Source organism: Camelus bactrianus, chromosome 7, assembly GCF_048773025.1.
Source record: "Camelus bactrianus isolate YW-2024 breed Bactrian camel chromosome 7, ASM4877302v1, whole genome shotgun sequence".
In the NCBI taxonomy this organism is placed as follows: Eukaryota; Metazoa; Chordata; class Mammalia; order Artiodactyla; family Camelidae; genus Camelus; species Camelus bactrianus.
The window spans coordinates 68,049,964-68,074,677 of NC_133545.1; the positions used below are offsets into that span (position 1 = coordinate 68,049,964).

The 24,714-nt window shown below is 37.2% G+C and overlaps 1 protein-coding gene across 2 annotated transcripts in view; it reads left to right on the top strand.

Annotated features, from left to right (window-relative positions):
- The first annotated feature begins 19,274 nt into the window (after window positions 1–19,274).
- Window positions 19,275–24,714, top strand: part of SEMA3D (semaphorin 3D) — a 178,990-nt gene continuing 173,550 nt past the window's right edge. For both annotated transcript variants that reach the window (XM_074367555.1, XM_074367556.1), the window contains exon 1: window positions 19,275–20,060. The gene's annotated coding sequence lies outside the window, so the exon portion shown is untranslated. The remainder of the gene's footprint in view (window positions 20,061–24,714) is intronic.

Genomic DNA, 24,714 nt, shown 5'->3' on the forward strand with positions numbered 1-24,714 from the left:
ATAAAAACAATGGTTAATTCTTTATATGTGTGTTTATAAACTAAGCACACTATATTTATTAATTAACTGCTTACTGGTAGATATGTTGCAAGGAAGACAATGACCATAACTAGTGTGTCCAACATACGACAATTGTGATTTTTTAAAATCAGTACTATAAACTGCTAAACATGTGGGAAAACTGATTTTGTAGTAATATTAGCATTAAAATGTCTAAATGCATCCTCATATATTTTGTTATAAACTGGTAATTTATAACTTTCAAGATAAATCCGCAAGTATAAAAACGGTTCTTTTAATAGTTGACAGCGTAGGCTCTCCTACGGGCAAAATTTAGACAAGTCTATAATTCTGTCTAATGCACTGTATAAATCATTACTTCACAAAGTTTCATTTAACAGATATTTTGCCTGAAATGCAATCACACGTATACATTTGCTATAAATTGAATGGAAATGAAAAATCCTTAAAAATAAATAATAAATAGTGCATGTTTTGAAAATAATAATACCAATTTGTAAGTTAGACTTTGGAAGAAAACCTTGTTACCAAAGCTGGAGTTTTACTATCAAAAAAGTTATCTTTGATGAATCTTTGAAGAAAGAAAGGTTAATTTACTTCAACTGTATAAAAATTTGATATTAAAAGGAGGAATGTTTTTCAGATGTCTAATTATACACACACACACATGCACGTACAATTCACGAATAGATTTATTTGTTTAAACCTTAGCTTATATCAAAGTTGAAAAGTAGAAGAGAATACACAGGTACTATATGTCTCAGAAGAACCAGTTAGCCCTGAAGTCTGCTTCAGGGAAAAATACTAGTTTAACAGGCACACAGTGCTGTCCTGAGGCTGGGGGCTTTCCAGCAAACAGTTTTTGCTCTGCTGAAGTGTTTTGATGTCAACAACTCAAGTGTCATGTGAAAGAAAATGTTACAGCATTCATCTTCACCTAAAGGCAGAGGCTACAGGAATTCTCTCTAAAAAGATATCAGCAAAGAAAAAGACAGAAGGAAAAATTGTGAATTCAGTCTGGAAAAGGCCTTCAACAGAGATTAGCAAGCAACAGAGGAAAATGAGAAGACAGAAACAGAGTTAACAAATGCTTAGAATTGGGTCCCATTTCTCCTCCTTTCATCCAATTTTAGGAATTCATCTGAGTGGCTAAATTTTTCACAAATTCCTTACACTTACTTTTTAAGCTTATTCATCTTCCTTGGTCAAACAGCATTGAGGGTTGCTGTGTGTGAGACACTGAGCTGGGACAGTAGAGAATAAAGAAATCTCCCACTTAATCTTTCACAGCACCATAAACCTTGCCTCCCAACACTTATCACAGTTCCAATTTTACATTTATTTGAGAGTTAATTTAACAGGCTCTCTCTCTCAACTAAACCAAAAGCTGAGAAATTGTTTGAACGCACCACTTTTCTTTAGCATCTGCAGCAGACTCGTAGTAAGTATTTAATGCAGTATTTGATGAATGAATAAGCGGAAGTGATTCTAACAAAATCTTTTGGCCCAGTCCTACTCAAGATCATAATAAGCAATGAGCCACATAGCCCTGCAGATCATAAATTGACGCATATCTTACAGTATCTGCAGATCAATTTAGATGGAGTAATGCTTGGCATAAGTTAGTTTAGCAGCTTTTTTGATTTTTTGCCCTCTTGCTCTAGAAAAACAGTTTTTATTTCTAAATATGGTCTCTTTCAAAATAATCTTCAATCCTATTCAATGTTTATTTTATGTATATGGTACATGTGCTAATTAACTCTTTAAACTGGTTACTAATGTAAAAGAAGGTATAGTCCATGATACAATCTTATTCATTTCAGACCTATGCTTTGCATCTAGCTACCTGGAATCTTTCGTCACTTTACCTTTCCTATGTAAACCGATGATCCTAAAATGTTTGTGCACATATGGATGCCTTCCAATTAACTCTGGAGTGTCAGATGATTGCAATTTGAGGAATTCACTAAAAACATAAGCTAAATAAAAAAGGAGTAAGCCTATCTTGTATAGTTAAGGTAGTTCAAAAATAACTTTTCAATTTAAAAATTGTTTGTGTTATGATCACACAATGGTTAACCCACGTCTTGATAGGAGAAAGAAAGCCAAGAATAATCAATAGATTATCTTCACAGCTGTAAAAATGTATGTTTTATTATCAAAAGGAAGATGTATGAAGATAGTACTTAATTAACATTTGCTTGGAGAGGCTGTGGTGTATGATAGAATTAGCACAGAAATGGATCCTAGTTTAGAGTCATCCAATTAGTTAACGGTGTGACCCTGGGCAAACAAACCATCCTGACCCTCAGTTTATTGTCTGTAAATAGGAGGCTCGATCAATAAATTCCAAACCTAAAGTTCCACCGTTTTCCATGATGCTTGCAGGGGTTATCATTCCAGTTCTGATATTCTCGCCACCTTTTGAATGGAGAATTTAAATACACTGTAAATAGTTTGCCAGGCTTAATAACCAACACCAAGACTGACAATTGCTGCAAAGATTAGGTTTTTTTTTTTTGTCATTTTAAAGAAAACATATTTTAGTTAACCTTAATGAGAATTAAATATGCAGACATTGCATGTAAAATGTTTAGAGCCTAAGAGCTCAAAAACTAGTTGATCATTCATAATTGAAAAAATCTTAGTATATTGAATTGAACAGCTTGAGTTTTAGAGCTTATAGTGGTTGGCGGTGAGATATAAAATTTTATTGAGGGGAAAAAGTAATAAATCATTAGAAAGTGTCAAAGGAAAAGTGGAATTAGGGGGAGAAGATGGAGAGAAGGGCAGATAATCAATAAAGAATAATTATTTTTGCTTTCAAAAGCTTTTAGATAATTGGTGGGTGAGAAACAGAGCATGTGCTCAGCTGTGATGCACTGTGATGTGTTAGCCTCTCCCTGCTTCCTCTCCCTCCTCCTTTGAGAGGCCTCCTCCTGATTCACAAGTGCCTAACTGGTGTCTACCCAGGGGACCAGAATGTGTAAACTGTGATGACTATAATTTGCACAAAGTTTTAGTACTATCACACCAGTTGTATTTGTGTGTCTCTGTGTGTATTATACTTAAAATTATACACTTTTATACTCTACAAAAAAGTAGTATTTTCACAACTTCACTTCTGCCATCAATCATATCAGTAGATATATTTTGAGTTTGTTCTGTTAAAGAAAGTTCATGCTCAGACTACTCTATACACTCATTTTGATTGCACTATCTTGTTACCACTTACTAAACTGAAAATGGACCATATGCAGTGTTGATCTGGGGATAGATAAGACTAATGAGGTATAAATAGGTCTGATGGAGACAAATAAGACTTGTGGGGGTGTAGAAGAGACAGCTGCCCTTAGCTCTATTCGATTAGGATGTTCACTTATACTTGTCTTTCCTCAAATGTAATCATCTCTCAAACTCCAAAACAAAATTTCCCTCTTCCAAGTAACACATCAAGGTTATTTTTTGTAATGGCACGTGGATTTTCTTTGCTGTTTAAAGCTGTGTGTGTGTGTGTGTGTGTGTGTGTGTGTGTATGAGATAGAAAGATATAGTTTATAAGTGCCTTGGTTTACTTACTTTTTTTGCCATCTATCTTTTCTCACATTTCCCAGTGGCAGTGTGGGGTGTGATGTGATGGAATAGGTGAGAAGCAGAGCTTATCTTCTCAAAGTCACCACTGTTGTTTCTCCAGGCTCAGATTTCCAATTCAGATATGCTGAAAATGCCAAAGAAGTAAGTATCAAAAGCAAAATTTGGCCTAACCTGAGGTCAAAACCAAATCTTATCACCACAGAATGAACTAAAAAAGAAGAAAAATGGAAACCTTATTTAAAAATTATTTCCCCCTAAAAAAATGGTTAATTTTTTTTAAGTTTGGCACTATAATGCACTAATTTTGTAGCACTATTCATAGCTTCTTTGCTTCTGTAGTTACTCTACTGTAAGTTTGCAATATCATATGGATGCTAAAATATAAATACTTGTTCGCTGCTATGATAATTATAATACAATGATTAAATTAAGCAAGGAGTGTCTCAACTTACTCTGATGCATCTAAATGTTAAATTTTTTTAATTAAGTGCTGTTCTACAATTGATAGTTACTTGGTGAATGTAATTATGCAAATCAAATGTTTATGATGTTTTATAATTAATAAAGTTACCAAACTTTCTTTCAGAAATTAGCGTGTGCAAGTTAGAAAATTGAATCTGAGTAAATTAGTATTTATTTAGCATATAATTTAAAATAAATGAAACTGAACTTTTGGAAGACAGAATGCTCACTCTCTTCTGAGTTCAGTGAAAGCAGCAAGATATTTTCATCTAATGCTGCAGTGGGCACTGCAGATGGTGATGCTATGATTAACTTATCAAACTATTTTCCTTCCTATACTGAATGACCAAGACATAGACCTATCTCCATGTTTACTTCAGAACTTGAAGACTAGTAAAGATGAATTTCATTGAGGCAATCCACAAATTAAGTATTTTTAAAACACTTATAAAGAAAGTACTTACTGAAAATTTTCACAAAGTTAACACAATTGCCCTAACTTATATTTATATATATATATATACCTGCTGCTTCACAAACTCACTTGAAAAAAATCTTAATCCTCTAGATATAGGGTGACAGATCAATGCAATTAGCACGCAAAATAAAAATAAATAACATCTCTGAACTTCCACCTGGATCTCCACTTCCACTGAATACACACTTTGTTCAACATCTTTCTTGGAAGAGAAAGATTAGTTGAGTCTTCAAAGCAGGTATCATAAGGAACGTTTGCCCTCTGAAAGAACACCATTTTGATTTCTTCTACAGCTGGTTTCAGCAAACTCCTCCACAAGCAATCATTGGGTGTTGTTAACTATATGTCATCTGAGAAGTAGTGCATTACAACATTTGTTGAAGCACCTTTTTCAACGTGAGAGCTGCTATTCTACCTTGTTGGAACATCTTGCACAAATAAATGCCAAGGAAGCTATAAAACCCCTTCTCTTTCATGGAGTTTGGCTGAAGGAGAATGATGAAAACACCTCATTATCTTCCTGCCTATGAACAGTAATTCTGTCACATGGCACTTAATCACTTTCTAAACCCATTAGGAAAGAATATGAAAAAAATTAAGACTATGATTTCTCAATTAATCATAACCTTCACTTTGTCTGTTCCATTGTCTATGACAATTGTGCAACAATTACTAAGTTTCCAAGCTATAAATATTGTGACTTTTGTGAGATCAAGAAATCTGTTGGTAAGGAAGTAAAGTAGAAACAGAATTTATTTGATATGATGACAACCTATTACTCACAAAATCACTGATCCTGCAAAAGTTCAGTTACAACAAAAATAATGTGGAACTGAGTATTTAGCAAATAGCATGTCTGAGTCACAGACTTGGTCTGAAGCTAAACTTTAATGATGACATAATGTCCAGAGACTTTCCCTCCCCAACTCCAGACCAGTGTCCAGACTTACGACATTCTGGTGAGGAAATGCCCTCTAGATAATCTTCTGGACATTGTCTCCCAAACTGGGGATATACTTTTAAACATTTAAGTACCTCCTTCTAATCTTTGGCCCCTAAAGAAGCCTCATTATAATTTAAGTACATGCAACAAGGGTAAAATTTTAAAAGCTCTTCATGTGTCTCCTGAGCCTTTGGCCTTCTCCTGGTCTGCCTGAAGTGTCTGTTTCCTGGAGACTAGGAATTCGTTTCAGAAATAATGCACAGAAAAAGCATAGCATTCTGTATGTGATAGTCAACGAGATTTTATAGCGAGCAATAATTTTGTGATGTAGGATTTTCCTGAAAGACAAGTTAGTTGTCTATTATTCCTCTCAGTCTGGCTTGCTGAACCAAAGCGTTTTAGAAGTAAAGTAAGTTATCCATATTTGGAAATAAGAAGGCAAGAAGGAAAACCTGATTTCTAGCCACTGGGAATTACAAAGGAGAAGAGAGAATGCAAGCAGAGGTACGAATCAGTCAAGTGTATCCCACTGTAGGGCTGGAGAGGGGAATATTTACTAGATAAGTCAGTGTAGAGTGGCTACTCCCCAACCATGTACCAGTCTGGGCAACTCACATCAACTTGGTGGTCTGTCTGAGAAGGGCCCTGAGATGTCATTTTTCTCAGAAACTCTCTAAAGAGAGATAGCTAAGAGCCTAGAGAGCCTGCCAAGGTCAAGATGTCATAGCAAGAAACTCTGCATTGGTTGCTGCAGAGGAAACTGCCCAAGTTGTAGCTACACGGGCAGGGGAGGCAGATCTCAGTGTTCTGTAGAGCCAGTGAGAGCTAAGGAAAGCCTGAGACAGTCATGAAATGCTACTGGGCCTGGTGAAATTTATACCATGGAATACTACTCTTCCATAAAAAAGAATAAAATAATGCTATTTGCAGCAACATTAGATGGACCTAGAAAATCATCATTCTAAGTGAAGTAAGTCAGAAAGAGAAAGAAAAATACCATATGATATTACTCATATGTGGAATCTAAAAAAAAAAAGACACTATGAACTCATCTACAAAACAGAAACAGACTCGCAGACATAGTAAACAATCTTATGGTTACTGGGGAAAGGGGGTGGGAGGGGGTAAATTTGGGAGTCTGAGATTTACAAATGTTAGCCACTATATATAAAAACAGATTTTTAAAAAAGGGTTTTTTTTTTTTGTATAGTACAAGGAACTATGTTCAATATCTTGTAATAATCTTTAATGAAAAAATATGAAAATGAATATACGTATGTATATGCATGACTGGGACATTGTGCTGGATACTAGAGATTGACACATCATAACTGACTGTACTTCAATTAAAAAAAAGATCAATAATTGCCCCAATCATAGACTTTAGTGAAGAAGCCAGGGGGGGCAAGCATCACTCATGTGGATAAGCGGTATGCTCTGGAGAACAGAAAAAAACCGAAGCTATTGTGCTCCAGGACTTTGGCACTTCCCCGATGCTTGTGAGGCTACACAAGAACTAGGTCAGGCTGTTTAGGGAAAGAAGCAAGATCAGGGACAAATTACCCCAGAGTTTGATCACTTTTTTATCCCAAAGAGATTGAAAACAATTTTAAAAGAAAGTTTAAATTATTGATTTTTGCTAAGATAAGCGAGGGAAAGGAGATGAGAAAGACAAAAGAGATGGGAAAAGGAAAAACAGGAAACTTTCTTGTTTTAATTTCCCTCTGATGACTGATGTTACCATTTATTAGAAAATTTCAAAATATCTTTTAGTTTATTTCAGGGTCTAGAGAGTACCAGGAAAAAATGTAAAAGTGAGTTAGAATTCTTACTGGATTGGAAAGAATGAAACCAAGAGTGTTAATAGGGAAAAAGGATGCAAGAAGGCCAATTCCTAAGGGTAAATAAGGAAGAAAATACTGAGTGAGACTGGGGAACTAAGCCTGCTTCCGACGATCTCATTACTTCTAAAAGCTTCTATTCAGGACACTCAGACTCCTCTTAGCCTCACCCCTGCGCACAAAGTCTCTTCTCCCTGATCATATTAACAATCAACCATCTGGAAGGGAGAAACCATCCACACCCATCACTGCTAGGAGCCCTCTTCCCATCCCATATTGAAAGAACTAAACATGCCTTCTCCATAGAAATGTTATACATTACATAGTATGTTTGGTTACATTGCACTGGCTTAGGTCTGGGGGCTATTTTCAGGAAAAATAAATTTCTCAGTCTAACCAAATCAATACATGACTTTAGAAGGCTATTTTCAAGTGTCTGACAGTCTGTTTTTACCATATTAGATCCATAGCTGTCATTTGAAAGGTCTATTCATTCAAGTGCTTTGGAGTCATAGTCAGTTTGAAATGCCTTTAGTAAATTGGAAAAATCACTGCCCTCAGATGAGTAACACGGGAAAGGTCAATTAAGTAATAGTCTGTTCTAGTCTACCAACCTTCTTCCCTGCCAATGCCAAAATATACATTTATTTTTCAAGAGCTCAAACGTTTTAAGAAGTGTTCTGTATTATGCATTATACAAAAGAAGACTTTATTTTTAAAAATGATTTTTCTGTTTAATCTAAATTATGTAGGACATATAATTTTCAACTATTTCTTACACTTGAACTGTCCCCATTCATAGGTCATTCCTTGCGTTCAGATCCTTATGACCCTGGAATATTGTAATTATCTTTTAGAAGGACTTTTGGCTTCTAATTTCCTCCACTTCTACTACATGCTATTGGCAGATTGGACTTCTTAAAGCAAACAGCACTGATATCACTACTGTGTGCAAAGTTTTTTAGTTTGTTTTGTTTTGCTTTTTTAATATCTCTCCTATTCAGTTCGTGAAGTTCTGGCTTTCTTAGTTAGGCATCCAAAACCTGCTAGGGTATCTTGCACTTCTATCTTTCATTCTCATTTCTTACTTTCCACTTTTATAGATACTTATTCCAGAACAACTGCACATGTTTACATTCTCCTTAACATACCACTCACACTCCCACATCAGGACTTTGTTCACATGGTTTTCTTATGAACAGTCTCACCTTGCAACCTCTCCCACAGACACCCACGCACCTCCCAGGTGCTTATATCCTGCTCACCCTGTGGGACCTTGCTCAAAAGCTATCTTAACTACAGTCTATCCTCAACTATGCTTAATTTCATAATCTCTTCTGCACAATCTTAGGTTATGCCTTTTCTCTGAACTTTGGTAGAACTTTATGTTTAGCTTTTAAGAAATAGCCCTTTATGGCTTCAAAACGTTTCACAAAACCACAATTCTGGTTACATCTAACACTTCATTTAATTACTCCATGAAAATATATGTTATACTAGCATATTCATATTTCCAAAATAAATTAGGATAACACATACACCACGATGATTTTCTTACTAGCAAACCCCTACTCTTGTGGGTATCTATTGCATACTTCCACTCTCTGCTCCTTACACTCACTCCAACCTTCTCCTCAGCTACTGGTCTTAATCATCCATTACTGGGAAGAGAGGCGGTAGGAAGAGAACTTCCATAAGCTCACACCAACTCTTTTATCAATTAACTTGCTTCTGAAAGCACGCAACTCTGTCCTCTCATTTTACCACAAACTCTTATTGCTCTTATTAACTTTTTAACTTGGATACTAGACCTCATTCTCTTTTGCCTCTATGTGAGAATATTATTCCAGAAGTTTTCTCCTAATTCTGCAGAATCATATATCTTTCTATCTACACTGTATAATTTCCACTGATATAAAACCATAATATAATTGTTTTTATGAAAAAAAGGGAAAACTTATGTTTTGTAGAATAATGACAACTACCTACATCAGAATCTCTTCTCACAACCTCTGAAAAACCTGTATAGAACAAGAAGGAATGCACATGAAATCTACCCTTAACTCATTCCTAGATCTTAACTAGGAGACAGAAAATACCACAGTCCTTAATTTACATAGAAGTAAGGGAACAAACATCCAAAAATGAGCAGGGCCAGATCTGGAAGCTAAGAGTGAGGAGGAGACTCTAAAGAAACAAGGAGAGGGTGGTGGGGCCAAGCAATGGCAGAAAACATAAAACCATCCACGAGAGAGAGAATCCTACACTTAGACATTGAAAAGAGGTCACAGTGTGGACTGCTAGGGAATTATACAGAAAACTTAAAAATGCAGAATTAAAGTTAGCAGTTTTGGAATGGAAAGGCATAGCTTCTGGGAGAAAAGGAGGCATTCCTAGGGAGATTGGGGTTAATGGGAAAGAATAAACAAATGGTGCAAACTAAGCATTCTATGGAAAGAGAATTGCAAAATCAGAAGGCTTACCGATCAATCTTTCTCTTTCCCTGAAATAAAGGAGCCATCTATGAAGAAAACTACCGTTCACTGTACCAAAAGAACTTAGAGACCGAGAAGCTTAAGGATCCACACCCAAACTCCTCGTAGAGAATATTTTGGTTTTTGCTGGTCTAAGACAATCTAATCTTTCAAAAGGAATGACATTAACAAAAATCATCCATATATAACTTAGTCAAAAGAAAGCAGAAAATCAGAATCAAAACATTTCTGCTGATGAAAATCACTCTCATTCGAAGTAAATAATATCAAAAAGGAAGGACAAAACAAAAGAAAAAATTATAAAAATACAACATTATATACATGGTGAATAAAGCACAAAATAATATGACTGAGTTTTGTCAAAATATACTAGTTACATTAAATGTAATGAGCTTAATTCACCTATCAAAAGATAAACATTTTCAAACTGGCTCACAAACTAAAAGTCATCTATATGCTGAATTAATGAAACAAACTTAAAATGATGCTATTCAGAAAGCTAAAAATGGAAGGATGGGCAAAGGTGTATCAGGAAATATAAATAATAAGGAATAATTGGTTGTAATCCTGGTAAACAAGGCAGAATAGGTAAAAAGGCATTAAAGCAGACAACTTATAATGCTAAAGACCACAATACACAATGAAGATGTTATGGTTATCTATGGACCAACTATCAGAACAACTAACTTCATAAAGCAGAAACTACTGGTGAGGCAGAAGAAATAGACAGAAAACCACTAAAACTAAGAAATTACCACTCTCAGTGCAACAGAAATCAAGTAGATGAAAAAAAAAATAATAAGGTTAAAGAATAATTAAGCAACATCATTGAGAGGACAGACCTTATGGAAATACACAGAATAACAGAAAAAGTGCCTTCATCTCAAGTGCACAAAAAAATGGTCATGAAAATTGATCATGTATTTGGTCCCTCAAATCCCCCAAATTTCTATGAAGTATGAATACTAAAACTAATATTTTCTTAAGTGGAGACAATAGATTTAGAAAACAGCACAATTTAAAACTAAACAATAACAATGACAATATCTCTTTCGCCTAGAATTAAAAAAAAACAACTATTAATTCACTGGAGAAAGATAAAACAGGAAATTAAATTGAAGAATTTCTGAGAAATAATAACAATTCAACACTACATATCAGACACTATTGGCTCTAATTAAAGTGAGAATTAGAAGTAAATGTATAGCTTTATGTATTTATATTAATAAAAATCAATGAGTGAAAATAATTAAATTCTCAAAGCCAAAGTTAAAAAAAAGGAAACCCTAAAAAACAGCAGAAGGTAAATAATTATGGAGCAAAAATTAATGAATTTTAAAGTAGTAAACAGAAAAACTAATTAATAAATGAAAAAGTTCTTTTAACAAAAATCAAAATAATTATTAGCTTACTTAATCAAAACATAAAAGAAAGAAAACATAAAGATAATAAGAAATTACAACTGGTAAAAAAAATCACGAAAACAGGAAAAGTAAAAATTAAATGACTATGTATCCGACTCTATGCAAATAAATTTGTAAATTTAAATGAAGTAGGTAACATTCTAGAAAAATACAATTTACCTATATGTAACCAAGTAGACACAGAAAGGTTAAATTTCTATAAAAGTTATTAAAGATTTCCACCAAAAATTCATAGACCAGATAATAACAATTATATGACAGTATTAATGAATAATCCAAAAGAATTCTTGATAAAAGAAAACAGTAAAATAATTCAGAAAATTAGCAAAATAAAAAATTAATACATAGAAAGCAGTATCTTCTACATATATAAACAATATCCAGTTAAAAGTTATAATGAAAGAGAAACCTCATTTACAGTATCAGCAATAGTGTAAAATAGTTTGCACTAATATTAAGAAATATAAAAAACCCTTAGGAGAAAAGCTTCAAAATATTAAAGACACAGAAGTAAACTTGAACCAATAAAATGACATTCTTTGTTATTGGTTTGGAAGAAGCAATATCATACAGAGTCAATTCTCCTCATCTTGCATGATTATTTTCTATATGATAATTAAAATCAACTTGTTTACTTCCATGAAAAAAAAAAAAGACTATGAATCATGCTATGTATGTCTGTCTTCTTTCACTAACTGTTGGTTTTCTAAAATTAATGTATGTTGCTGGTATAGTTGTAGTTTATTTTTATTGCTCTATAACCTTCCATTGTGTGAACTGTCCACAGTATATTATCCATCCTATTGTTGAGAATAGTTTGCACGTTTTCTAATGTGAGGCTATTGCAAATAATTTTGCCATGAGCATTATTGTACATTTATTTTGATGAACATATCTATATTTGGGGGGCCTCAATCTATGCATAGAATTACTGGTTATAGAGTATGCATATATTTAGTGTTTGGTAGGTAATGCTGAAGAGTTTTCCAAAGTGGTTTAAAAATTTACACTTCTGCCCACAGAAGTATGTGTAAGAGTTCTGACTGGTTCACCCTTAGAAACTACTGGCATTTTCTCTTTTTCATCATTCTGGTGGGTATGTAGTGGAATCACATTGTGGTTTTAATTTGCATTTCCCTGGTAGCTGCAGAATTACTGGTCCTTTAAATACCCTCTTCTATGAAAAGTCTGTTCAAGTCTTTAGATGATTTTATACTACTTTCCCTTCTGGCCTTTGGTTAGATTTAGTCAACAGAAAAATTCCCAGATCAATAGACAAGGGAAACAGAAATGCTTTATGCTTCTAGGTCTCAAAATGAAGCAGGTACTGGTAGTTTCTGGTAGTTGCAGGTGAAGAAATAATAGGGTTGAACTCCAACACCGCAGAAGTACACCTTTCAGCAGACCACTCCTGGTCAATGCAGCACATCTTACAAACAATCTACACTGGAGCATCAAGCCCAACAGAGACTTGCAGCCATGGGGCATTAGTAGTATTTAATCTCTGAAAATCATTCTTCCTTTGTTTTTACTCTTCCAGATCCTCTCCTTTTCTCTTTTGTTGCTTCTTGCAATATTTTTCATCCAGTTCCCTATACTAAATGCCTTTGGTTTGACAGTTAAATGCTTGGATTGATTTCTGTGTTCATACTGGCTCATAAAGGGCCTTAGAGACAGAAAAATAAAATGACATACACAAGCATGTTCACGAAGCCTTGTTTGTAATAGCAAAATATTGAAAACAACTCAACTGGTCATCAATATGAGAATGGGTAACTTGTGATACATTCACACAATAACGTAATTAAAAGCAACGAAAATGAACAAAACAACAGCATACACTTAGGGAAAATGAATCTTAGTGCAGAGTAAAGAAAGTCACAGAAAATTACTATATTTAGGAAGCTGATACTATTTATATAAAGCTTAAAACAATAACACATCATGCAATTTATTGTTTAGAGCCACACACATATGTGGGAGGAAAAGGTAGAGAAAACAGTGCAAAGTTTAGAATACTGTTCACTTCTGTATTGGAGGCAAAGGGATGGAATTAGGGAGGAACACAAAACTTCAAAGATACTCATAATTCTCTAATTCTTATTTGGCGTGGCATAATCTTGAGTGAGAGTTCTATTTTACTTTGTGTGTATGCTATTTTTTGTATTTCAAATGTTACATAACAGAAGTAAGTTTTACAAAGGAAGGCATTTGTTACTCCCTTAAGTTTGGAGCCAGAAAACAAAATTCCCATTGTTTACATGAATTATATATCTAAGTGTATTTTTCCAGACTTCTAATTTATTTTATTTATTTGGTTATCTATTTGCTAACCGATAACTTACTATTTTAATATCATAATTTTTTGATGTTTTAATAGATAATATTGGTAGATCACTATTTTTAATACTGGACATGCTATCAATCATATCATGCTTGTAATATTGACTTTCATTATTGTGGACTGCTTGTCTTTTATTCTTAATTAGTGACATATTAATTCCTTAATACATTTTTAAATGGCCATGTTTTTGTGTTTTAAAATTGGCTTCATTTTTAAAATTGGAAGTTTTAAATATAGTAAATTAGAGATAATTTAAAAAATATGTATTATCATAGACTTTCAACATAGAGACTCTTGGCAAATGTATGAATAAACTTTGGAAAGTAAAATTTTGCTTAACATAGGGCAAGATAATTTTACTGAAATGTCAAGTAGAAAGAGAAAGCAATTTGTTAGCAGTAGTGTAGTATAGTGGTTCATTACTATTCACTAATTAAAAGTAAATAAAATTTAAAATCTTAAACTATCTTATGAATTAATGCTTGTTACAAATGATAATTCTAGTAAAATATAGCTGTGCTTCAAGGGTCAGAATGATTATTGAACTAGATAAAGTAACAGAATTCCATTTTAAGCTTGTAATTTAAAAAAGCTCCATATATTAAATTGGGCACTTTCGAAAGTTGTATTTATTCTTCCTGATAAGTAAAATACAATTCTGTCTACTTCAGCAGCAACTTGCTAAAGTAGGGTATAGATTAGGACATGGCCCATGGGCCCACTTAATATATAAGTAGAGCCAGTCAAATAGAACGTGTGATTTAAGTCATTTAACCATAAGTTTCTTCATATGTAAAATAATAATAATGTTAATCATTATTATTATTAGTATAGGGTTGGACTAAGGATTTAGCACTCTGGACTGTTTTAAACATCTGACATTCACTTAGTTACCAAGTTATTTACATCACAGTTATGTGAAAGTCATTCTTTCAATTAGCAGAGGTCATTTTCCATCACTAAACCTATTTCCACTTTGCTGTTTTTAGGAAAATACGATGGGCATTTTGTGTAGTATCATGAATTAATTATACCTGAAAATCATAGGCTGTAACACATTTGTTATATTTTCATTTCTGAGGAAACTAAAGGAAAGGAGATAAAAAATATGCAAAGAATGAAAAGTCAGGATTTTCTTCACTGCTTCATTATACATGTTACTTGTTTAATGGAAAAATAAGCATCATCCCACAGTTAAATATTAGAGGCATAAATACAGTAGGAAAGGAAATCATGAATTTTCTCCTGTTTGTGGAAACTGATGGTTTAAGTTCGTCCAAAATAAACCTCACTATTTAGGAAAGAAATTCTATCTAATGCATTTATTTGGAAGGTATTTTTATAAAATCTGTAAGAATCTGTGGGTTATTTTGGAAAATCTTCCCGTTTTTAGGGATACTGATTTCATGTGGCTAAGCTGCTGCTTATGACCTTGAACAAAGCAGAAGTCTTGGAATGCCTTCCTGCTGTCTGCACCGACCTGTTCTCTCCAGTTACTGCACAAAGGAATAGTTTAATTCCACTTGGAATATAGGTATGTTTGAGTGTCAGGAAATAATAGAGCACTGTTGATTAGTTGTGAACTAGAACAAATAAGCCACAAGAGGGCATATTTTTCTTGGTTTCCTCACCCTTAAATAAATAAGTCTTGCCTCAATTAGGTATCATAGGAATCCCTCTCCCTCCCCCATTTTCTTAGAAGAATACACTATGTCTAAAGCCTGCTCTAAGGGTGGAGTAGTGGTGGTACGAGCTATTAAGAAAAGCAAAGTTAAAGATATTTTTTTCCCCATATGATGTATAGTAAAATTGTTTATTTTTCCTTAACGTCCTTCCTTAGTGATTGTTTGTTGATATAAGAACATTGTTAAAAATAAAAAACAAAGAGTCATTTATTTGACTTTAAATTCCCTCATTCTGCAATAGCTATGTGGAGTCCTAGATCAGACAGAGAAAGCCTTTCCAGCCTCCAGTAAATGTTCATAGTCAAGGAGGTTTTCTTTTCTGAGGTCTCAGGACTTGGGCCAAAGGGGTTGGGCTGTGTTTTTATTTTTATTTTGAAGTGCATTCCTGCTGAATTTAATTATTCACCACACCCCAACCCAGCTAAGTAAATATAACCTTAAGATTCTGGCTTGGAAGGGTTTTGAAAAATAGCTTTTTTTTTTTTTTTCCCCAAAGGCTCTATAGCAGGGTGCTGTTTTGCAGAGGGCATCAAGTCAGGAGTCAGAAGGAGCAAGGTGATCACTCTATTTTCTTGGCCCTGGTTTCCTCATATATAACTTGAGGGCTAGGAGGACTCTGAAGCCTCTCCTAACTCTGAATGTTTATGATTATTTATGATGTATAAGAGTTTAAAACTCAAAGACAGTAAGCAAAGTTCTGACAGTTTTACATTCTGATTAACTAACCATAAACTATCTTCTGTCTTTATTTGATGATGAGAAATAGGGCTCCACTTACTTCTGAGAGTTCCAAGCATGTGTAATTAATACTGCATTAGAGATAAAAGTCAGGTGTGTTCTTTTCCACCACTAAACAAGCTCTGATGATCCTAATATGTAACTACCTAATGATCCAGTGATGAGTGACTTGCCATGATCAAATGAAACAGATGGAAAAAAAATCTGCAGTTTATAAAGGGAAACTGATAGAAGATTAGGAGGTGGGTGAGCTGCTTTCAACTCATGCCATCACCTGTTTCAGTTAGACTTAAACTAATATATATCCCAGTTTTCTCATATGACATTTTTCATCTGTTAGTACTGATATGTTACTATATGGGAAAACATTCATAAAGTAGTTATTTATTATAAGGCAGAGAGTTTTTATGTCTTACCAAGGCAGGATGGGTTTTATAGATGTGAACACTAAATGGCTTCGGCCTCATCTCCATTTTCTTGCCTTTGTGCACAGAACTTTGCAATCTCTTTTCTCTATATTCTTTTTTTCTTTCCTTTTAAATTGACCAAATTTCCATATGCTTTGTGAATAGAAGACTGTGTGGAAAAGTACCTTCTTCTGAAAGTGTAGTCAAATCCTCTGACATCCTGCTAGATTTAAATTCAGGACCCAGTAATTATCTCTCTCTTGTCCTCTGGACAGAGGTGGCTATATGTGGAGTTGGAAAAGCCTTGAATATACCTATTCTGCTTTTTCCCATCCCTGCTACCTTCCTTTATGGCTCCCAACATAGGTGGATGATTCTTGAAATTCCACAATTAGAAATGTATGCGTTGGCCTCATTCAGTATTAAAATGTAATCTTTTGACAAAGAGTGTATTTCATATTATCTAACACATATCTACTACTGTACAGTTAGACTGACTCACTCAGATTCTACGTGTAAGCCCTAATGAAGATGGGTGAGGGGTGGTATGTTACAGAGGAAGAGTCTGGACCTCAAGACAAGTTTACTTATTCAACAATGTTTCTAAGCACCTGAAAAGTATTTTGTTTTTCATTTCTTTTCTTTTTTTTCCCCCTCAGACTGACACAGGCATAGCAGCAACAAATACACAGTGCTAACTGAGGATATACACATCTCTTTCAGTGTAATTAAGGATCTTTTACTGAATCTTGAATAGTCACCCCTGGAGGTCAGCTAAACTGTATAACATAATTTACATTTTAATAAAATGTAATATAAAATAGACTTTTTCCCACTGAATGTCATTGCAAGGATTCAGATAGGGTATTAACCAACACTACAGGACAGATTACCAAATTGCTCTTGACATTAAGTTTCAAACTCTTAACACGGGTTACAAAACCATACCAGTAGGATCCTGTATAGTTAGCAGAAATCACAGAAATAAATTCAGTGACTAATTATTGTCATCACATCCACTGTTTTCATTACCTCATTTCACCCCGAAATATTTGTTGAGCACCAACCATATGCAAGACACTCGGAGAAGTACTGTGAGGATTACAAAGCTCTGGACACAGCTGAGGCCATTCATCACGACTAGGCTGTGCAGTGGCCTCTGCCTGCTGCGTGCTCAGAGTAATTAAAAGGAAAGAAAGCACAGAACCCAGTTTCCAGATGTTGCCTTCTCATGGTATGTTCAGGATGCCCTAGAAAATGCAGCCTAAATTTGAAGTCAGGGTACTTCAAACCAAATCAGTTCAATACAAATTCACAGGCATTGTTTTAGGAGCTGTGGAAACGAGGACACAAAACAGGCAATGCTCTTTTATGGGAGGCAGACAAAAATGCATTACTTATTATGATATAACATGAAAGGGACTTATAATAGTAGTGAAATCAAAGTGCCTTGGAAAAACAGGAGGGAGTGATTAATTCTGTAGGGCCTTTGTGGAAAAGGTTGAGACAGTAGCAAAAGAGAGATGCCATCTGGTTTCAGTACATTAAACTAGGATTTTAGACAGGAAATAAAAAGGGGAAATCCCAGAGTTAACTACAATTCCAGTTAAATACAAAATTCTGGCCAGTAAACTGACAAAATTATTAGAAAATTAATAAATAGAGAATTTTTAAAAGACGAAAATTACTTATCATGAACCTAGCATGTGCAAAACCCTAATCTATGCTGTGGGAGACAGAAGAGGTATTTTGTCCTTACAATGAGCTTGCAGTTTTTACTGGGGGCAATGACATAATGAAATGAAAACAATATAAAAGTATTTAAAAATGCAATAAGCACACCAAGCATATGGTTAATTATAAAGCGAGTGGTGTATGTAATGTTGAATACAAAGCATTTAGGAAAATGTGGCTATAGGTTGGAATAGTCTGTAGGGCCTTAAATTTTTCTGTATTCAAAGAGGAAAATTATGGGGTTGGTTGGTTGACAGTCAAAACCAAGGTTATAGAGATGGGGCAGCATGAGACACAGGAAAGAACTCTGGTCAGAGTTAGGAAACTTGAGTCCTTCCTGAGCCTGGCTCAGCCACCAACCATCTGTAACTTAAAATGACTCATTTAACTTTGGTGGCCCTCAGCGCTCTGCTGCAGAGGGAAGGCTGAATGAAGTCTCCTCCCCTCACCAGTTCTTTCCATTGTTGCCATTGTCTGCTCACTACCCCCAAACCAAAACAGCCCTTGTCATTTGCCAAGGGAACTCTGGGACCTTACAAGCTGTGCTCTTAAATCAAGCTGACAAATGCAGGACCCCGTGGCTGCTTTTCTTCTATGGCTCTACCCCAAGTCAGTTTTATGTTTGGGATTAATAATTGCAAGGTGTGTGAACACAGACCTAAAGTTCCAATCACACAAGGATTTACCATGCAGCCAATAAGGCCTCAATTCAGGACTCATCACTTGCACAGGCCCTTTCTATGTCCCTGAGGGCAGCCTGACAATTAATTCATATGTCACATGTTTTTGTAAAATCTGTAGAATGAAGCTGTTTCTGCATCTTTTCTTAAAGAGGATCCCACCTCCAAATCCTGTAAGTTCCAGTTTCCACAAAATGTTGTATCCACTCTGGTCCCCACACACTTTCAGGTTTCCTGCTGAGTGGCCAGGGTGTGTGCAAGTCTACAAAGGAAACCTAAGACAGGAAAAGGTGATATATCCCTGTTGGCCTCGTATGAGGTAAAAAGGAAAGAAAACTTACATCTTGTGTTTGTATTTTTGTTTTTGCTTTTCCTTCTGCTTGGTCCTTCCTCAGGGCCAGTCTTTTAATGGAGGGCTGATCTCTGTCGCTTCCTTGTGCCTGCTCTTTAAAGGCCAGTAACAGTGGATTGGGTTTTACTGGAACACAGGTACTTATTTTGAGGCTTAGAGTTTTTGAGACAGTATTTGTCCTGCTTCTTCCGCAGGGAGTCCTTGGAGACTTTATGGTATAGAATAAACACGTCCTAAAGCCACCCGGGCGCGGACTCAAACGTCAGAAGTTGCTTTACATACAGAGAGGCCTGTCCGGAAAAAACATCCCTCAGCGTGGCCAGAGCTACATTTAATCCACGCTGTTGACAGCCCGCGCGTCGACAGGGATGGACTTTTCTGCACGCCGGGGGGACTGGCGTGCGCAGAGGAAGGGAGGGGCTGAGGGCTGGGGGAGGAGATCGGAAGGGAAGAGGTAATCCCCGGCGTTTTGAGCATCCCCTTTTTAGAAAGACTGAGTCTCTCCCAGGACAGCTGCTGCGGTCACACCACAAACTTAAAAGCTGCCCTCCCGCTCCGAGCGTGCCTTTCCTCACCGCCCTCGCCTCCTCAAAGCTCCAGCTGGTGCCTGGCTCCGCGCCGCTCGAGGCAAGACGCTCGGGGGTTAGCAGCGCCCCCTGCCTCCCAGCCTGGTCGCTGCGAACGCAGCCTCCGCGCTTCGCCAGGGCCGCCGGCGGCTCCGCGGCACAGCCAGGGCTGCCGCTCACAGGAGGTCGCGCCGGTGCCCGGGGTAGCCGCGTCGCTCGCCCACAGCCCGCACCCCCTTCCTCTCTCTCTGAAAAGATACTGGGCAAAGAGAGAGGGAGAGAAGAGTCTGCGGCAGGTAAGGCTGGCTCGGGTCACCTGCTGCTCCAGTGGGAGGGCGCGCTGGGGACCGCGGTGGTAAGCAGGGGGTGACTGGTTTTCGGGGTGGCTGTGGGTCTGAAGTGAGGATACTGGGCGAGATAAGGAAACGTTCCCTGACTGAAAAAGCGTTCCGGAGCTGACAGGGAGTGGGCGCGCGGGGGGCCGGACGCGGAATCCCGGCGCTGAGCCGCGTACGGTCTGGGCGCGCGCGCGCGCGCGCGCGCGGGGGTACTGCGTGGCGGCGGGCGCGGTCCCACTCGCCGCTGCCGCTGCTTCCTGAGTCCGAGCCTCCGTGGCCCGCACGGCGCAAAGTTTTCTTCCCGAGACGCGCCGGGAACTTCGCTCTCTCCCTCGCTTCCTCGCTCCCTCCCGGCCCGGCGCCGAGAGCGCGTTTGAACGTGCCCCGTGGCTCCGCCGGCTGCAGGTTCATTCGGAGACGCGTTGTGGGGGACCGTCTGACAAGGACTTGACCGAGGGCGTCTGCACCCTCGCTCTCTCCTTTTCCCGACGGGCTGGAATAGGGGATGAGGACGCCGTGGCGGTTATTTGTGTTGTGGTGTTTTTGGGGAGGGATGGGCGACGCCTTTTTCTCTGAGGGAACCGCAGCGCTCCGTCTGATGGAAGCAGGCATCTTTCCAGACTCTGAGGGCAGAGTTGGAGGCAGACACCAACCTCAAAACTGGCTGTCTGGGAAAGGCGGTTCCGGAAAAACGCACTGTTGCGGGAGCGGGGCATCCCTGGGTAGCCTCGGCTTTGCAGCCTCCGAAAAGACCCGGATTTGACCCCTGCTGGGAATTTAACCGGTGATTTTAAGCCTGCGGATATCCTCCTCCCCTCAACCCCCCTGCCCCGCTCCCTCCCTCCGCTCCCGGAGTTGACGCGTTAATGGGCTGCCCTGGCAGCGCCCGGGCGGTTTTCGGCACTGGCCGAGTCTCCTTCCCTCATGACTTGAGTTCAGCCTCGTGGGCTGGTTGCTTTGCTTGCGTTCCAGTGCGCGGAGGGGACTTGACAGGAGGAGGAGACGCCGCCCTCCCGCCACCAGGGTGGACTCGTAGGAACTGGACCGGAGCCGCGCGCCTGGCAGCTGGGGCCGCTGAGGTCCCGAATTCCTTGTTACGGAGATTTAAGTTAAATGGGAGAACTTTTCAACGTTTGGCCCTGACTGAAGCCGTAATAAAAAGAAAAAGTCCCAAAGAGGACTGTTCTTTCTCCTCCAAGGCCCCTCCCATCCTTCCTTAGCTTGCCAGTGCCTTCTGCAAGAAAGAAGGGTTGGGGCGGGGAATTAAAGTTTTAAATTTAGCCAGAAAGGTACTTCCTCGATGTGTGAGTGTGTTGCGGGGTTGGGGGTCCTAAGGGATGGAAAAGGTTGAGGGGATCGTAGAGGAAACGGGATGACACCCTTCTTGGGTCTGGTGCTGCTGTTGTGTAACCATGGCAACCACCAGGGCAAGAGCGGTCAGAGCCTTCCGGGTTCTGCACGTGGAAAGAAAAATGTAAAGAGTGGGGAAGGGAGAGAATTAACATGTCATCACTCCAGTGATGCCTTCGCGTCTCCTGCTGTTCTGAGGCCAGACGGCTAGGAGGATGAGCAGGAAGAGTCTGGGCAGCCCAAGCTCGGAGTTGCTTTAACTCTGTCCAACCTTGGAGTCACTGAGGCTCGCCTCAGCAGCTAGACCTGGCCAGAGGAGCCATCGCTGACAAGCTACAAAGTTATGGTTCAGGTCAGGGAGATGAGAAAAGACCTTGGCCCTTGGAAGAGAAAGGCCAGGAAATACAGGAAGGTGATGTGGGAAGAGATAAGAATAGGGTCAAGAGGTAGCTGCGAGACAATAAAACGGTACTGATCTGGACTGCCAACATTTCAAATGGAATTTGCCCATTTATGAAATGGAAGATTGGTGAAGGGAAAGGACATTTATCAAACGCTTATTGCATCCTGGGTGCTTTGTATCACGTATTAATATCTCAGGCTTATTACATACTAGGTGCTTTGTATCACGATTAATACTATCAACATTATTTGAGGTTTCATTATTCTCCCCCTTTTTTTAAGATAAAAAAAGCAGAGACAGAAGGTTTGAAATGGGTGGTGTCTCATTTTGGCTTTTGCTATCTTAAGAAAAATCATAACTCTTAAAAATGGTATTGATGGTTAGGGGAATAGACAAAGCGGTTATTTTCATCTTAGAGATGAGAATGATGAGATGCAAAGGTGTTAGTTGATATGTTCAAATATAAACTCGTAAAGGACAGAGATGAGATTGAAACTGTTTTACCAGGATGTGGGTCACCTTTTAGGGACTTAAGGCAGCTTTCCATGACCCCTCTTAAAGGGAGGGCCTTTCTAAGCTTAGTTTGATGCAGTATCTGTATATTATAATTTACAGAGGAAGAATCCCAAGAATTTAAATGGGATCCAGGGTCAAAGATGAGTATGGGCTGCATCAAGTCTGTAGGCCAAGAATCATATATACATGATATTAATAATCTATACTTATATGGGTCTTATTGTACTTTATAAGAATTATTAGTGGGTTTAATAATGTTTGTAAAGGAAAAATTAAAACAAAAGAAACATTTTGTCAAATAGTTACCTCATGACTCTACTGAGAAAATTTCCTGCAATTAATGAAATTTTCATTAGTCTACTTATTGCCTTCATGACTTGAATACCTACAAACTGACTTCATATTTCAGCACCACTGGTTCACCTTTGGAAGAGACTGTCACCGTTCACTTGGGAGAAATAATAATTTGGCTCTGTTACCCTCCAGCTGACTCTCTGAGAGGGCGAGGTCAAGGAAAAATGTCTGGTAATGCAAAATGTTTTGGAATTATCAGGAAACTATAAACAACACCAGCAGAAACTTAGGGTAAAAGGCAAAGAAATAATTATGTATCTTTTCATTTGCTTTTTTGCAGAATTTACCTTCATAGATACATCTTAGTTAATGAATTTGCTTTATAATTTTGCATGGGTAAAACGCACAAAGATAACTTATTTTTAATCTCGTGTGTGTGGGGGGGGAGGGCTGGTGAGGGTGGGAGTGAGAATTATTTTTGGTGTCAGGGAAAGTCAGGAATATAAACAATTACAAAGGCAGAGGAAGCACATGTACTGTTTCCAGTGACAGGTTAACAGACCAACTATAGATTTGAACTTGAGTCACTGAATTGAATTACTCTCACGTCTTCTCTTTTCCAGAGCTAGGAAATACATTGGGGTTGGAGTTAAATTAAGACAGGAGGTTTCGTGGTGCTCAGTTCTTATTCTTCATACCATGTTCTCATTCCATGACATGGGTATTTGTTAACTATCAAAATTTGTCACAGACCTGAAAGTGTCTCTGAAGATGTCCTCTGGAATTGGCAGATATCTGTGTGGCCCAGTGTTTGTTTTCTGTTTGGGCAGAGTTACTGGGTTAAGTCATCCCATTTTTATTAGATATTTGAAAAATCAACTTCTCAGTCTCAAGGAGAAACATTCTGACTGATGCTGGTTTAATAAATATTAGTATGTCTTCAGACTGTTTGTTATAGCTTCATTATTTAGGAAAAGACAAACGTGACTCAACTTTTACTGTTCTTTCTGGGAAACATAATGCTTGGATGACATGTTCTTTGGGAAACATTCTTGTCAATTAGATGATTTATTTAATAAACATGAGTAATCATAGCTCTGTTTGAAAAGTTACTCTTAAAATAGAGTATTATTGCTTTCATGGAAAATAAGTAAAATTGTATAGGTATAGTATAGTGGTGATGTTATTAATATACTTTTACTGTATTAATTATTCATTTTATTTGCTCTTTTGTTTTAGTCAGTCTTTTTTCACATCTTACACAGCTTTTAAGGATTATAGTGTTATATTTGGTCCAGAAATGAGCCTACATAACTGGTACCTAATAACTGAGTTAAATGTATATAGTTTTGAGTATATTACATTAGCTGAAATTAGACTAATAAAATTACTCAGTAGAGATATTGTCTGGAGTTGGCATTAGTGAAGAGAAATAGTATAATCTATGCATGTATTATGTGCATGTATGATTTACTTAAAAACAAAGTCCAAAAAAAAAAACAAAGTTGCTTAAATAGTCCCATAGAAGCCTTTTTTAAAAAATATGTTGACAGTGTGATCCATGCCTAATGATGTCATAATCTCAAGTTATGTATAAACAATCTGGTTTCCTTTAATGGAATATATAAAATCAGTGTTAGGCTTTTACTCCTCTGTGGTTTTGTATCCTTCTCATAGACTAATCCATACAAAGGAAATTAAGGCATTTATTGATGCATATGAAATTCAGGTATTCTTGTGTTTTGGTATTTGCTGTTGTTTTCAGATAAATCTTTGCTCTTCATTTCTGAAATGATCTGTGATAGAAAGAAGTGTTTTCTAAGGTGAAAAATGAATACTGTTCTTAGTTGGAGGAAACTTTTCAATTTTGAAATATAACAGCACTTCACTTCAAAGATAGCTATTTAGAACTGTCAGAATTCTCAGTTTTATTTGTAATACTAAATACAGGGTCATTAGAGATTGATACTAATTTTAGTTTTCTTTTTGAAATCGAGTGTATATCCTTTAGAATTTATTTATTTATTTATTTATTTATCTAAAGGGTAG